This window comes from Lepus europaeus, chromosome 5 (assembly GCF_033115175.1).
Source record: "Lepus europaeus isolate LE1 chromosome 5, mLepTim1.pri, whole genome shotgun sequence".
Taxonomy (NCBI): domain Eukaryota; kingdom Metazoa; phylum Chordata; class Mammalia; order Lagomorpha; family Leporidae; genus Lepus; species Lepus europaeus.
In genome coordinates, this window is record NC_084831.1 from 149,526,796 (window position 1) to 149,540,558 (window position 13,763).

General features: G+C 50.5%; 1 protein-coding gene across 1 annotated transcript in view; it reads right to left on the reverse strand.

The window, feature by feature from the left end:
• PTPRN2 (protein tyrosine phosphatase receptor type N2) overlaps positions 1–13,763 on the reverse strand; it is an 800,540-nt gene that overhangs the window by 633,995 nt on the left and 152,782 nt on the right. The gene's annotated exons all lie outside the window — the stretch shown is intronic.

Here is a 13,763-nt window from a genome sequence, read left to right on the forward strand (position 1 = left end):
ATCACGCGATTTGCCAAAAAAATCCCTGAGCCCAGAATCCAATGGACTTTTAGATAATGTCAAGGTTGATTGTCTATCTTAAAAGTTCTCTGCCTTTGAAGATCTTGAGTTTATCCCCAGCCTCCCTCTAATTCCACACTGTGAACATAACATAATGGGGATTATTGTGGCTGGAGCTGGAACACAAAGAGGAGAATATGAATTTTCATGGTGATTATTCAGACACTGGCTGTCAGCAAACTGACCCGAGACAAAACAACAAAGCAGGCTCAATTTTCCATTGCACATCTCATCCTGCTCCCAGCAATGTGAGTGTCTCTTAACTCCCTCCTGCCACCTTCTGGGTGGGAGACCAGGGTCTGCCCGGCCCCCTGCACAGACAAACACCTCTTTCCCCACCCCTGCCCCCACACAGCCCTCAGGAGAAAGGCCCTTCCAGCAGCCCCTTGCTTGGGGGCTGACCATTGCCAGCCCCCTTTGGGTATCTGATGAGGGAGCTCAGGCCATGAAATCGTCCCCCACTCCACCTTCTTCTCCCCTCCACCCCTCCCCTCCTCTCCCCTTCCTTTCTCTTCTCCTTCTGCAAACATTGATCGCAGTTTCTTTGCACCAGCTCCCTTGCAAGGTGCAGAGGTTAAGTCAGTGAACAAAGGCTAAGTCAGTGAACAAACTCTCTGCTTCCTTGGAACTCCGTCTAATATAAGAGGTCTTCACAAAGTTCACGAAAATGTGCATTATGAAAAACAACCCATGGACTTCAACAATCTTGGCAACAAAGTAAACTTGCGTTTTCATTCTATTTCCCGTATACTGTTTGAAGTATCCCCATTTTGGAATAGATGAAAATCAACTAAAAATATAAACACAGACTGTGCAATGGAGACAGATGCTCTGGAAAAACTCCTCCAGGGTGTGGGAGACAGGGGAGGAGGGTGGGAGGGTGCTGCTTTTTAGAGGATTATTAGGGAAGGCCTCACTGAGAAGGTGGAGGTGAGGCATGAGCCCCGAGGGTCCTGGGGAAATGCTCTCTAGGCAGAAGTAACAGTGAGTGCAAAGGTACTGGGGCGGAAACCCCCCAGAGTATGTTGGGTTGCAGGACAGAAAGTGGGCAAGAGTGATTTGAATTCAGCAAGCAAGGGGAGGAGCTGATGGGTCATAAAGCGACAGACGTGTCAGGGTGGGTGGTCCTGCAGATCTCACAGGGTCTTACACACAATGATAAGGACGGTGGTTTTTACCGACTGAGATGAGAAGCCCTGGTGTATTCTTTGAACATTGTGAATAATCTTATTTAAATTATATTTTTTGAGGAGTTATTATTTATTTGAAAGGCAGAGTGAGGGGCTGGCGCTGTGGCATAGCAGGTAAGGCCGCCGCCTGTAGTGCTGGCATCCCATATGGGCACTGGTTTGAGTCCCAGCTGCTCCACTTCCAATCCAGCTCTCTGCTATGGTCTGGGAAAGCAGTAGAAGATGGCCCAAGTCCCTGGGACCCTGCACCCTCATGGGAGACCTGGAAGAAGCTCCTGGCTCTGGATGGGCACAGCTCCGGCCGTTGTGGCCATCTGGGGAGTGAACCAGCGGATGGAAGACCTCTCTCTCTCTCTCTCTCTCTCTCTCTCTGCTTCTCCTTCTCTCTCTGTGTAACTCTGACCTTCAAATAAACAGATAAATCTTTAAGAAAAAAAAAAGGCAGAGTGAAAGACAAAGAAAGCCATGGACACACACACACACACACACAGCTCTTCCATCTGCTGGATCAGTCCCCCAATGCCACAATAGCCAAGTCCAGACCAGGCCGAAGTTAGGAGCCAGGATCTCCATCTGTGTCTCCCACAAAGGTGCCAAGTAATGGGACCATTCTCCCCTGCCTTCCCAGGTGTGTTAATAGGAGACGCTGGAGTTGCAAGCCACAGCTTAACCTGCGGCACCACAGTGCAGCCCGATCCCCAACATTAAAAGGACCACTCTGTAGTACTGAGACAAAGCCAGAGGCAGGGAGGCCCCAGGAGAGTCTCGTCTGATCTGGCAGGGGATGGCAGAGGAGCATGTGAAGCAGCTCCAAGGGAGAAAGTGGGGCACGTGGCTGCTTGGCAGACAGCCCCGGCGGGGTCAGCTAATACACTGGCCCGAGCGGGTGCTGCAGGAGCTGTGGAAGCACCTATTCCAGTATGGGGAGCCCGGCGAGGGCTCAGAGCACCCACCTGGTAACAAGGTGTGGTGCCAGTGCCAGTGGGAACTAGGTAAGGCACGCCTGCTGCTCAGAGGCTGTGGGAGCCAGGCCGGAAATACTCGAAGAGCCCCAGAAGTGTTCCAGAGAGGACAACGTCACACCAGGGGCAGGGTGGGGCGCAAGCCAACCTGGTTCAAACCTCGGCCCTGCCACGTGCCTGCGCTGAGACCTGGGGCGCCCTGCCCAGCCTGCCCAGCCTCAGGCTCTGCACCTGCAGGAAGGAACCGACAGCTCCCACCAGATGGGTTGCTCTGAAAATGAAATGAAGGTTCTTTTGCCCACTTGTCCGATACTCTGTTTGCACCACTGTGTTCCTTCGCCTAACAGTCTGTGCCACTCCATAGCTCAGAAAAACCCTCTCACGGTGCCCACCACCTCTTTTCCTTCAGTTCTTTGGGTTCTAGTCTCATTAGACAGAGGGAGGAGCAGAATTATACGGCACCACACAATAAAACCTCGCGTTCTTTGAGATAAAGATCGGAGAACAGAAGACACTTCTAGGCTTTTATGGCGACTATTGTTAAGCGATGTCCACCTTCAAAATGCAATAATAAAGTATAATTCCTAAAACCAACTCCTCTCAACTGCAAAAGAAACTTTTCAGGTTATCATTAGTAACAAAAAAGAACTTTAAAGGAACCTGGGCTCTGGGCTGGTAGATTCCAAGTCACTAGCTTATTGTGGGAACAATGCATTCTAGAAATCCCCTCCCATATAACCTGTGTAAGCCCCACACACGCACATTTTATGACCACACTGAGTTACCTCAAAGGCACTCGCTGTCAGTTATCTGAAGATGAACAGAAATGACGCAATACTTCAAGTCTAGCTGGCCCTGGTGGATTGAAGAACTGTGCCACCGAGCACAATCAAATACCACGAGCATCAAAGGGAGCGCTCTTTTGTTCCATCAACTGCACCATATAATTCAGAGATCTGGCCAGCTTATAATGACATTTTAAGTAGCTTTCAATGCGCCAAGTGGGCCCTAGCAGGGCAATTACACGAAATGGCAGGACATCAAATACGTGAGGTCTGGAGTAAGGGGTCACCTCGCGACGGCTCCATATGCACAAGTGTCATGGGCCTGACCTACTAAAATTATATGGCTTAATAGGGTCTCCCAGACAAAATGGTATAAGCTTTAGAGAACGAGCAATCACCCACAGATAACCTCAACACAAAATCGCTTTAACAAAGACGACGGGAAGCGTGCATGACGGGTTTTGCTCCTACATGCCTTCATCCGCATGTACAAGTTCCTATGAAGGTGCACAAGGTTTAGCCACACCCGTACCATCATCGTCATCGGTATCATCACCATCAGCCATCACCATGAGGAACTGCTGTGTTTCTTTTCTGTAGAGGGTGCACAGCCCATTAAATTGTTGGAGTCCAACACTTGAGTATTTGGAAAGGACTTAAATCAATTCAGCAGAAGCTTACTACTTTATCCTGTCCTCTCTGGGGCTTCTGCCCAGAAGATAGGGGTATAAGATGTCAACATCCCTTCTATGTTCACTGAAAACACCATAAATAACATGAGTACATTCTCCTTCCAATTTGAGGGGCCAAGGATACCCCAGCTAAGTGGCATCTCTCTCTCACTGGCTAATGGAAACTGACCAAACCGCGGTAGGAATGAAGTGTCATGCCAGGCCATTTCACACTCCCAGGACGGTCTTCTCCCTGTTGACCTCTCTATGATGTGCAACAGTAGCATAAAGAAGAAAAAGTGTCCAATTAGTTTGGCATTAATTATGTAACTTTCGTCGATGGTGTGGATTGGCAGTCAACTTGTTTCCCACAGAACGAATCATTTAGCCTCCCACTAACAGGAGCTTACTCGCTCAGATCAACAACTGACAGACGCCAAGGGCAGGCATGCTGGACACGGGCTGGGTTGCAAATGCCAGTCTAGAGTTGGTTACCAGGGGCAGTGATTGACACCTGTCACCTTAGCTCAATGAGCTAAGCCAGCGTTCACAGGAGTGCTGAGTGAGGAGAGCTGTCCAGCAACATTCCAGAGAGGCCAAGTCTAGAGGATGGGCGATAACACACAATTTATGATCAGCCCAAACCAACAGCCCTGGATCTTTTTTTTTTTTTTTTTTTGACAGGCAGAGTGGACAGTGAGAGAGAGACAGAGAGAAAGGTCTTCCTTTTGCCGTTGGTTCACCCTCCAATGGCCGCCTGACTATATATGCTGATGCTTCCCTTCTGAGGCTCAGGGTGGTCCCCGGGAGGCACAGGAGGTGGTCTCAGGGTCATGGAGCGTGTCCGAGGCCCCCTGAAGATGGAATTGGGGTTTAAAGACCCAGGGCTCCCGGTTGCCCCTCTTCCAGGCCAGCTCTCTGCTGTGGCCCGGGAATGCAGTGGAGGATGGCCCAAGTCCTTGGGCCCTGCACCCCATGGGAGACCAGGAGGAAGCACCTGGCTCCTGGCTTCAGATCGGCACAGCGCGCCAGCCATAGCGACCATTTGGGAGGTGAACCAACAGAAGGAAGATCTTTCTCTCTGTCTCTCTCTCTCACTGTCTAACTCTGCCTATCAAAAGAAAAAAAAAAAAAAAGAAAGTGACGGGAACAGTTGCAATAAGTGCCTGAATAACTCTCAGAGGCAAACTTCAGCTCAATACTCAGAATAAAGAACGTTCGAACAAACACAGCTGGCTGACAGAGGGATGGACTTCACAGAGAAGCACTGAGCTCACAGGTGCTTAGGCAGAGCCTGAGAGCCCATCAAAGTCAAAGATGCGACAGAGGAGGTGCCCCCAGGTTGGAGCAGAGTTCACGACCAAGTCTGAAAACAGTGACTGTGCTGGAGTGGAGGCAATGGCTCTGGGCGGAAGGTGGGACACGGTGGCACGCCCAGGCTTTCCCTCCGGTCATACAAGCTGCAGCCATTGGGCCTAGTTAACTCACCGGATGCATTCTGAGCAGGACGTGTGACCAGAGAAGCCACACTCCTGTGTGGGAGTCACAGAGTGGTGGTCCAGAGACTCCCAGTCCCCTCTCTTCCACTATAGGAATGTGGCTGCTGCCAACGTGTGATGGGACGGTGATGGGCTGATAAAGGCACCAGGCATTGCACACTAAATGTGGGAGGAGCTCTTTGATAACGGAGCCACCTTCGCTCTGCTGTCTTAGAAGGTGCTCCGAATCTCCGGCGAGGGGCATGGATCCAGGAGAAAGGGCTTATCAGCAGCTTCCTTGTGGAGCCGGGACCAGAGGCAGCCTCTTTGCTCCAGTGAATAGGGAGCCAATTTGGTCTTGTTATTCTTCAAAGCCAAAAGGCATGATTGGCTTTAGAGCACTGAGCAACATTGCCCTTCACTCAAATATGAATGGATTTCGTCAAAAATGAAAGAGGTAGCAGGTGCTTCCTTTCAAGTGAAAAGGACCCCAAAATTGTGGGCACATTTTCTCCAGCATGATAAAAGCATTTGAAAGTAGCTTTTCTATATTGTAATCTACCACTGTCACCATGAAAAGCCAAAGTCTGGGTTCAGTGCCCTGCTGAGATTGGGGGTGCAGAGGGTATGCCGTGATGTGTGTGAGTTTCAGGCGGGGACTCCCAGGGCAGCAGGTGAATGGGGGTGCTACAAGGTTGTGGAATGTTCGAGTGCGAAGAGGTCAGGAAACATGTTTTTCCTGGATGGGGAAAGAGCATCAGACATTCTATATGACTGCTTGGGAGTAGCCAGTGCTATCTGAGGGACGGAATTGATGAGTAAGTACGCCCAGGCTTTCCTAATTACACAGCCACATATCCCATAGCAGAGGCTACTCTTCCAACTCCCACATCAGTGTGATGAAACCCATCTTAGCACAGGTGGAGGACTGGGGGTGGGCGACCACACAAGTGACAAAACACTTGACTACAAGACAACAACAGAGCATGTGGCAAGATCTGAAAGATCTAGGACAAAAGTTAGTAGTCTGGCCATACGATGCAACATTCATATTTCTTGATATTTACTCCAATGAGCTGGAAATTGATGTCCACACAAAAACCTGCACCTAGATGTGAAGGGAAGCTTTGTTCGTGATTGCCACCACTTGGAAGCAACCCAGATGCTCTGCAGTAGATGAATGAGTGAAGAAACTGTGTAATACCTAGACAGCGACTACTGCTCAGCACCCAACGGAAATGAGTGATGGAGCCATGGAAAGACAAGGAGGAACCTGGAATGCACATCGCTTCGTGCAAAAAAGCTGACCTAGAAAAAGTCTCTGTTGCAACATTCCATGGGAAAAGACAAAGCTGCAGAGATCATGCCAAGATCTTGGGTGGGTGAGAAGCCAGGATTACCAGGTGGCATGCAGAGGGTTTGTGGGACAGTGAAAACGCTCTGGATGGCACCACGGTGGTCGATACCTGTCAGCACCCTTTCATCCAAGCCCACAGAATGTACAACAGCAAGAGGGACCCCTAATGCACACTATGGAGAAAGAGGTGTCAGGTCAGTGCGTTTACCATAGCAAATGAACCCCTGGGGTGGGGTGTTGTTAATGAGGGGCAGTAGGGAGGGACAGGAAGAAGCCTTCCTCTTAGTTTTTCTGTGAACTTAAAACGACTCTAAAAGACAAAATCTATTAAAAAAAAAAAAAGAATGGGTTTAGACTATGTTAAAACTCGGGGACCACTGAGCCTGAGAAAAATTACAGTCAAGGTTCCGTGATCAAAAAGATTAATGCATAAAGCTGTGAACCGTACATCACACGGACTGCAAAAGTTGACAAGCTGAATAGAGTTTAATAGATGGACAGAGACATAGAAATGGCTTCGATGTTTTACTCTATTTCTCTTTTCTGTTTGTTTAAAGATGTATTTATTTATTTGAAAGAGTTACACAAAGAGAGACAGATAGACAGAGACAGAGAGAGGTCTTCCATCCAGGGGTTCACTCCCCAATTGGTCACAACAGCCACAGTCGCACCAATCCGAAGCCAGGAGCCAGGAGCTTCTTCTGGGTCTCCCACGTGGGCTCAGGGGAGCAAGCACTTGGGCCATCTTCTACTGCTTTCCCAGGCCACAGCAGAGAGCTGGATTGGAAGTGGAGTAGCCGAGACTTGAACCGACGCCCACATGGGATGCTGGCACTGCAGGTGGCAGCTTTACCCGCTTCGCCACAGCAACAGCCCCAGTTTTACTCTATTTCAAAGACAATGAGTGAAATGCACTTAATGATGCAGAAGTGCTAACAGCACATTCAATGAGAAAAGGCGGCTTCAAAACGACTTAAAACTGGATTGCACAGCAGAAATATGAAGAAACACTCTGTGTCCTCAACCAGTCTGAAGCAGATCCATATATGTTGATATACAGATATGTCCAAGCTATATGAAGCTCAAAATGCAAGCCCCAATGTGCTGTGAAGTCATATCCCATACGTAAACACAGAGATACAGACAGATGCTTGGGGAGACAGATCAGAGAGGATACACCCCATGCTGTGCACAGTCTACCTAGGATTGCTGCCCAAGGGGAAGGACACTGCATTGCTCACTTGGAACTCTCTGCACTATTGGGGTTTTTAACTGAGCAGATACTAACTGTATAATACAAAATATATTTTAAAAATTAAACTCATCATAGGTCATGACTGGCATACAGCTGGAAGCAATCCATGCCCTCAACAAATGAGTGGATAAACAAGATGTGGCCCATTCATACCATGGAACATGGCTCAGTTAAAAGAGGAAGAAATCCTGGCACACGCTACCAACAGGATAAAGCCAGAGGACATTATAGAAGTGAGGTAAACCAATCAAAACAAACAGTATATTGTTATTTTACTCACACCAGCTCCCGAGGGGAGTCAAATACACAAAGAAAGAAAGAACCGCAGGGAGTGCCAGGAGGTGAGGGTGGGGGAAAATGGGGATCGGTGTTCACAGGGACAGAGCTTAAACTTGGGGTGATGAGAAGTTCCGGAGGTGGGGGGGGAGGAGGTGGAGGTAGAGGTGGGGGTGGAGGTGGAAGTAGAGGTGGTGGAGGTGATGGAGGTGGAGGTGGAGGTAGAGGTGGAGGTAGAGGTGGGGGTGGAGGTGGAGGTGGTGGAGATGGAGGTGGTGAAGGTGGAGGTGGAGGTGGAGGAGGAGGAGGTGGTGGAGATGGAGGAGGAGGAGGTGGAGGTGGAGGAGGAGGAGGTGGAGGTGGAGGAGGTGGAGGTGGAGGTGGAGGAGGAGGAGGTGGAGGAGGTGGAGGAGGAGGAGGAGGTGGAGGTGGAGGTGGAGGAGGAGGAGGTGGAGGTGGAGGAGGTGGAGGTGGAGGTGGAGGTGGAGGAGGAGGAGGTGGAGATGGAGGAGGTGGAGGTGGAGGAGGAGGAGGAGGAGGAGGTGGAGGAGGAGGAGGTGGAGGTGGAGGTGGAGGAGGTGGAGGTGGAGGTGGAGGAGGTGGAGGTGGAGGAGGTGGAGGTGGAGGTGGAGGTGGAGGAGGAGGAGGTGGAGGTGGAGGAGGTGGAGGTGGAGGTGGAGGTGGAGGAGGAGGAGGTGGAGGTGGAGGTGGAGGTGGAGGAGGTGGAGGTGGAGTTGGTGGAGGTGGAGGAGGTGGAGGTGGAGGAAGTGGAGGTGGAGGAGGTGGAGGAGGTGGAGGTGGAGGTGGTGGAGGTGGAGGAGCTTGAGGTGGAGGTGGAGGTGGAGGAGGTGGAGGAGGTGGAGGTGGAGGTGGTGGTTGAGGTGGTGGTGGAGGTATGGTAGATGTGTGTTTGATGTTGCACTGCATTGTGACTATGATCTTACTGAACTCCACACTGAGCAATCGTTAATACAACAAATGTGAGGTTTTGTGCATTCAATCATAGGTAAAGTTTTTTGACACAGAAATGGATGTGGCACTTCCTATTAGCTATGAGTGGCCGGAAACCATGGTGCCTGCTGAGTTTTCATCTGGGGAGGGTGGAGACCAGCCAGACGAAATACATTAGAGAAACACCGTGGGGGAAATACAACCTGTGGCCACACCCGTGATTCCTCCTCACTGGTGCATATTAACACCAGGGAGGGATATATCCTGTGTTGATGAGTTGAGAGATGACTACCTGTCTACGTACCTGCTATTCAAGTTTCGCACAGTCACCAATGATTATTTTTACAAATGGCAAAAAGCCCAGCAAATAAGCTTTCTGATTCGGATTCCCACAGTGAACCAATCACGAAATGACAGCATCCTAAGGAGTAGCCTTGCTCCGGGGCGCATTGGAGACGCTGCCTGGAAGGGCTCCAAGTTCCTCTCTCCACTGTGCTTGACCTGCACTCCTTCCCAAGCTCGTATTTACGTAAGTCTTGATTTCCAGGTTCCTTAAAGCTTTCTGAAGGCAGATAAGGTGTAAATACCGAAGGAAGAAAGAGATTCTGTTTTCTAAGTTTTGTCCCGGTGAACTTGGGCCGTATGCATCACATCCACAATCTTGGAGTCATGACCTTGTGTTTGGGAGCAGGCAAGAGTGGGTTTCCCTCTCTTCTGTCTGAACACTGAACTGACAGTCCCATCTTGGATCTCATGTTGCCACAATTGGTAGGCCCCCCATTCTGAGCCACATCTGTGCCAACACCACCCTCGCAAGCATACTGCACACCGGAAGAGAAACCCCCATTCGCCAGCCTCTGGCCCTGCCCGCTGACTTTCTCACGGCTTCCTTCGAGGTAAAATAGGGTTCCATGGAGAGGGCTGTTGGCGTCCCCACATCTTCCTATGAGACTGTGTCCTCTTTAATCTATCTGACCTTGTCGCTGTGATCCTGGGGGCTGCCATCGGTTTTCCAGGGAGTGTTTGCTGTGGCTCACCATCTGTTAGATCCCAGCTGTGCTGCACCCTGGAGAGGCAGTCCAGGGGAGCCCCTACACTGCACCTTGACAGTGCGTTGATGCTTTCTTCTCTTTGTTGTTGGAAACTGTAAGGAGAGACGTCTTTATCCTGCCTATCTCAGCCGACCCTGTCTGCTTCCAGGTGGTCTTTTTTTTTTTTTTGACAGGCAGAGTTAGACAGTGAGAGAGAGAGAGAGAGAGAGGTCCTCCTTTTTCCGTTGGTTCACCCCCCCCCCCAAGTGGCTATTATGGCTGGCCCATTGCATCTGGCGTGCTACTCTGATCCAAAGCCAGGAGCCAGGTGCTTCCTCCTAGTCTCCCATGTGGGTGCAGGGCCCAAGCACTTGGGCCATCCTCCACTGCACTCCCGGGCCATATCAGAGAGCTGGACTGGAAGAGGAGCAACCAGGGCAGAATTTGGTGCCCCGACTGGGACTAGAACCCAGGGTGCTGGCACCGCAGGTGGAGGATTAGCCAAGTGAGCTGGTGGTCTTCTTCTTCCGGACTCTCAGCAGTACTTCATCTCCTTTCACGGCCACCTCTGTCTCGGTCTTGTGTGCCCACCTCTGGCCTCCACTGCTGCACAACCAGCAACAGAGCTGGTCTCACCCACTCCTCTGCTCCCCTCCAAGGGCTTAGTGTACCACTTTGTACACCACGCACAACCAGAGGAAGCTGGACTTTTGGAGCTGAATGGCCACGGTAAACATCAGAGTTCAGGACCAATTAGCCATCCTAATAAACTCAATGGTGTTTCAACCTACATTTTAGATAACGGGTTCTTAAGAGCTCCTAGTTTCTCTAAAGTGAGCCGACTTCCTGGCCAGGTGCCACCAATTAACCTGTGACGCGTCAGCTTCCTCATCAGGACAATGAGGCGGAAACTACTACGATCATTGTAGGTTGATATGAGGAGCTAGTGGGCTCACCTTTTCCACACATGGAGGAATTCATTCACCCAACAAATACTGTGTCAGGCACATGCTGAGGCCTTGAGATACAAATGGCACAGAGAGAGGCAGTGTGCCATTTTCATTAAGGAGGGAATAACATTTGACAGTCACACAGTCGTGCAATGGCGAACCGTGCACTAAGAGAAAAGGCAGGTGTCAAGAGGGTACCCTTGGGGCCAGCGCTGTGGTGTAGCAGGTAAAGCCGCTGCCTGCAGTGCTGGCATCCCATATGGGCACTGGTTCGAGTCCCGGCTGCTCCACTCCCGATCCAGCTCTCTGCTATGGCCTGGGAAAGCAGTAGAAGATGGCCCACGTGCTTGGACCCCTGCACCTGCATGGGAGACCTGAAAGAAGCTCCTGGCTCCTGGCTCCTGGCTTCGGATCGATGCAGCTCTGGCTGTTGCAGACATCTGGGGAGTGAACCAGCAGATGGAAGACCTCTCTCTCTCTCTCTCTCTCTGCCTCTCCTTTCTCTGTGTAACTCTGACTTTCAAATAAATAATTAAATCTTTTTTTTAAAAAAAAGAGGGCAGCCCCGGGAGATGGGGGTGCTCATCTTGTACAAGGATCAGGAAAGGTTTCCCAAGCAGTTTGGGAACATTAAGCTGGGATGTGCCAGGGGGGCTGAATGACCCACGACTGCCAGCTGACCCCAGACCCAGCTGGACAAGACCAGCCTCCTGTGAACACACAGATCCTCCTGCTGAAAGCTTGCTCCGCTCTGAACACAAACGCTCATAACTCTGGGTCCCATTCCTACTTCAGTGGAAACACACAGAAAAACAAGTTACACATCTTCGGGCTGCAACAGGCAAATTCAGAATGGGAAAACTCCTCAAGACAAATGACCAGGCCGGTGCTGTGGCACAGCGGGTTAATGCCCTGGCCTGAAGCGCCAGCATCCCACATGGGATGCTGGGTCTAGTCTCGGCTGCTCCTCTTCCAATCCAGCTCTCTCCTATGGCCTGGGAAAGCAGTAGAAGATGGCCCAAGTCTTTGGGCCCATGCACCCACGTGGGAGACCCAGAGTAAACACCTGGCTCCTGGCTCCTGGCTCCTGGCTCCTGGCTTCAGATCGGTGCAGCTCCGGCCATTGCAGCCATCTGGGGAGTGAACCAGCTGATGGAAGACCTCTCTCTCTGTCTCTGCCTCTCTCTGTAACTCTTTAAAATAAATAAAATAAATCTTTTTTTAAAAAAAGACAAATGACTTAGATTCTGAGAAAAGAAATTCTAGGAAAGAAAAAAGAGGGAGAAGAAGGCTCCGTCGACTAAAATAGGCTGAACAAATCTACCCACCCACTCAGGGTCCCGGTGGGGGTCCTGACTCAAAAGAACCAACTGTGGAGAACCAAGGCAGCTGGGAAACTTGAGTGCTGAAAAGGTATTTGGTGATGTTCAGACATTGCGATGAATCTTTATGAATGGGAAAACTATCATGGCTAGGTTTATACCAGAGTCCTAATCTCCCAGCCGTACAATACTGAAATATTGACAGATGAAATCATTTGATGCCTGAGTTTGCTTTAAAAATCACTCAGGGAAGGAGCAGAAGGTGTGAGCAGGTACAAATACACTGCAAAGAAATCCCAGGGGTTGCCACCTGCGGGAGCCAGGTGATGCACACATGGGGGCTCCTGGTACCACTGTTTGGCAGCTCCAAGCCAGTGCAGCTGGGAAGACGAGATGCTTAAAAAGATAACCAGTGCTACAAGCATCAGGGGGAGAAATGCCAAGGAAATTAGATAAATGCAAGGAGCACTGGGCGGTGGAGAGGGGATTTTTCAAGGGCCAGAATCCTCGGAGTCTGCAGCTTGGAAGGTGAGCAGAATGGGGAGGTAGCAAGGCAAGGGGCAGGCAAGCAGCTCACTCCCAGCAGTGTGGACAGCGTACACAGCGAGGCAGAGCCTGGTCTACCTGGGGACACACCCAGGTCTCCAGTCCCTCCAGCAGGGGGAGCCGTATTTACCACTTCCTGTTTCCAAGGACCAGGACAGAGGTCATCAGTAAATGGGCTTTTTAAGTTGTGGGAGGTAGGACAGGAGACAGAGAAGAGAGAATGAGAGGAGGACAACACCTCGTGGCTTCCAGGAAGGAGCACAAATACAGGGGACAGGGTGGCCGGCACCCTGGAGGGGGCACCGCAGTGGCAGAGGGTGAGCCCGCTCTGAGCTGGGCATGACCAGAAAGCACGGTGATCGTGTGAGAGCCACGACAGCAGCAGAGGCAACCCCACGGAGTCCATGACGCGTACAGGTGCAGAAGCCGCAAAATCAAGAAAATAAGATTCCTCAGAGCGGTGCCCGGTGTAAAGCAGAAGCGGAGCAGCCTCCAAGAGGAAGAAACTCCAGGAAAAATGACTTCCTGTACACAAACATCAGCCTCCTTAATGGTGAATTTATGCGCAAACAATTGCTCGCCACGTTCACAGTCTGCTTCCTTGCACGCCGTTTTCTTTCAAGACAGAACCCAGAGGCAAATATCAGTAATGGAAACACATCTTTCCCTCTAATTTTAATTTTCAGTTCACTCCATTTAAAAATTGCCGTAATGGCCATGTGGACAAAGAGAGAGTGAGAATGAGCGAGCTGCCCGGCTGAAAGCCAGCAGCCAGCAGAAAAGGCGACTTTCAAAGCACCTCAATTAAGCTTACACTTACAGAAAATAGAGAGTGCAATGTTAATGTGATTCTCAGGCAATATTTAAGGGAGAAAAAAAAAACACGCTATCTGCTTAACTTTGGCATCTGGGCCTCTCAAAGGAGAAGT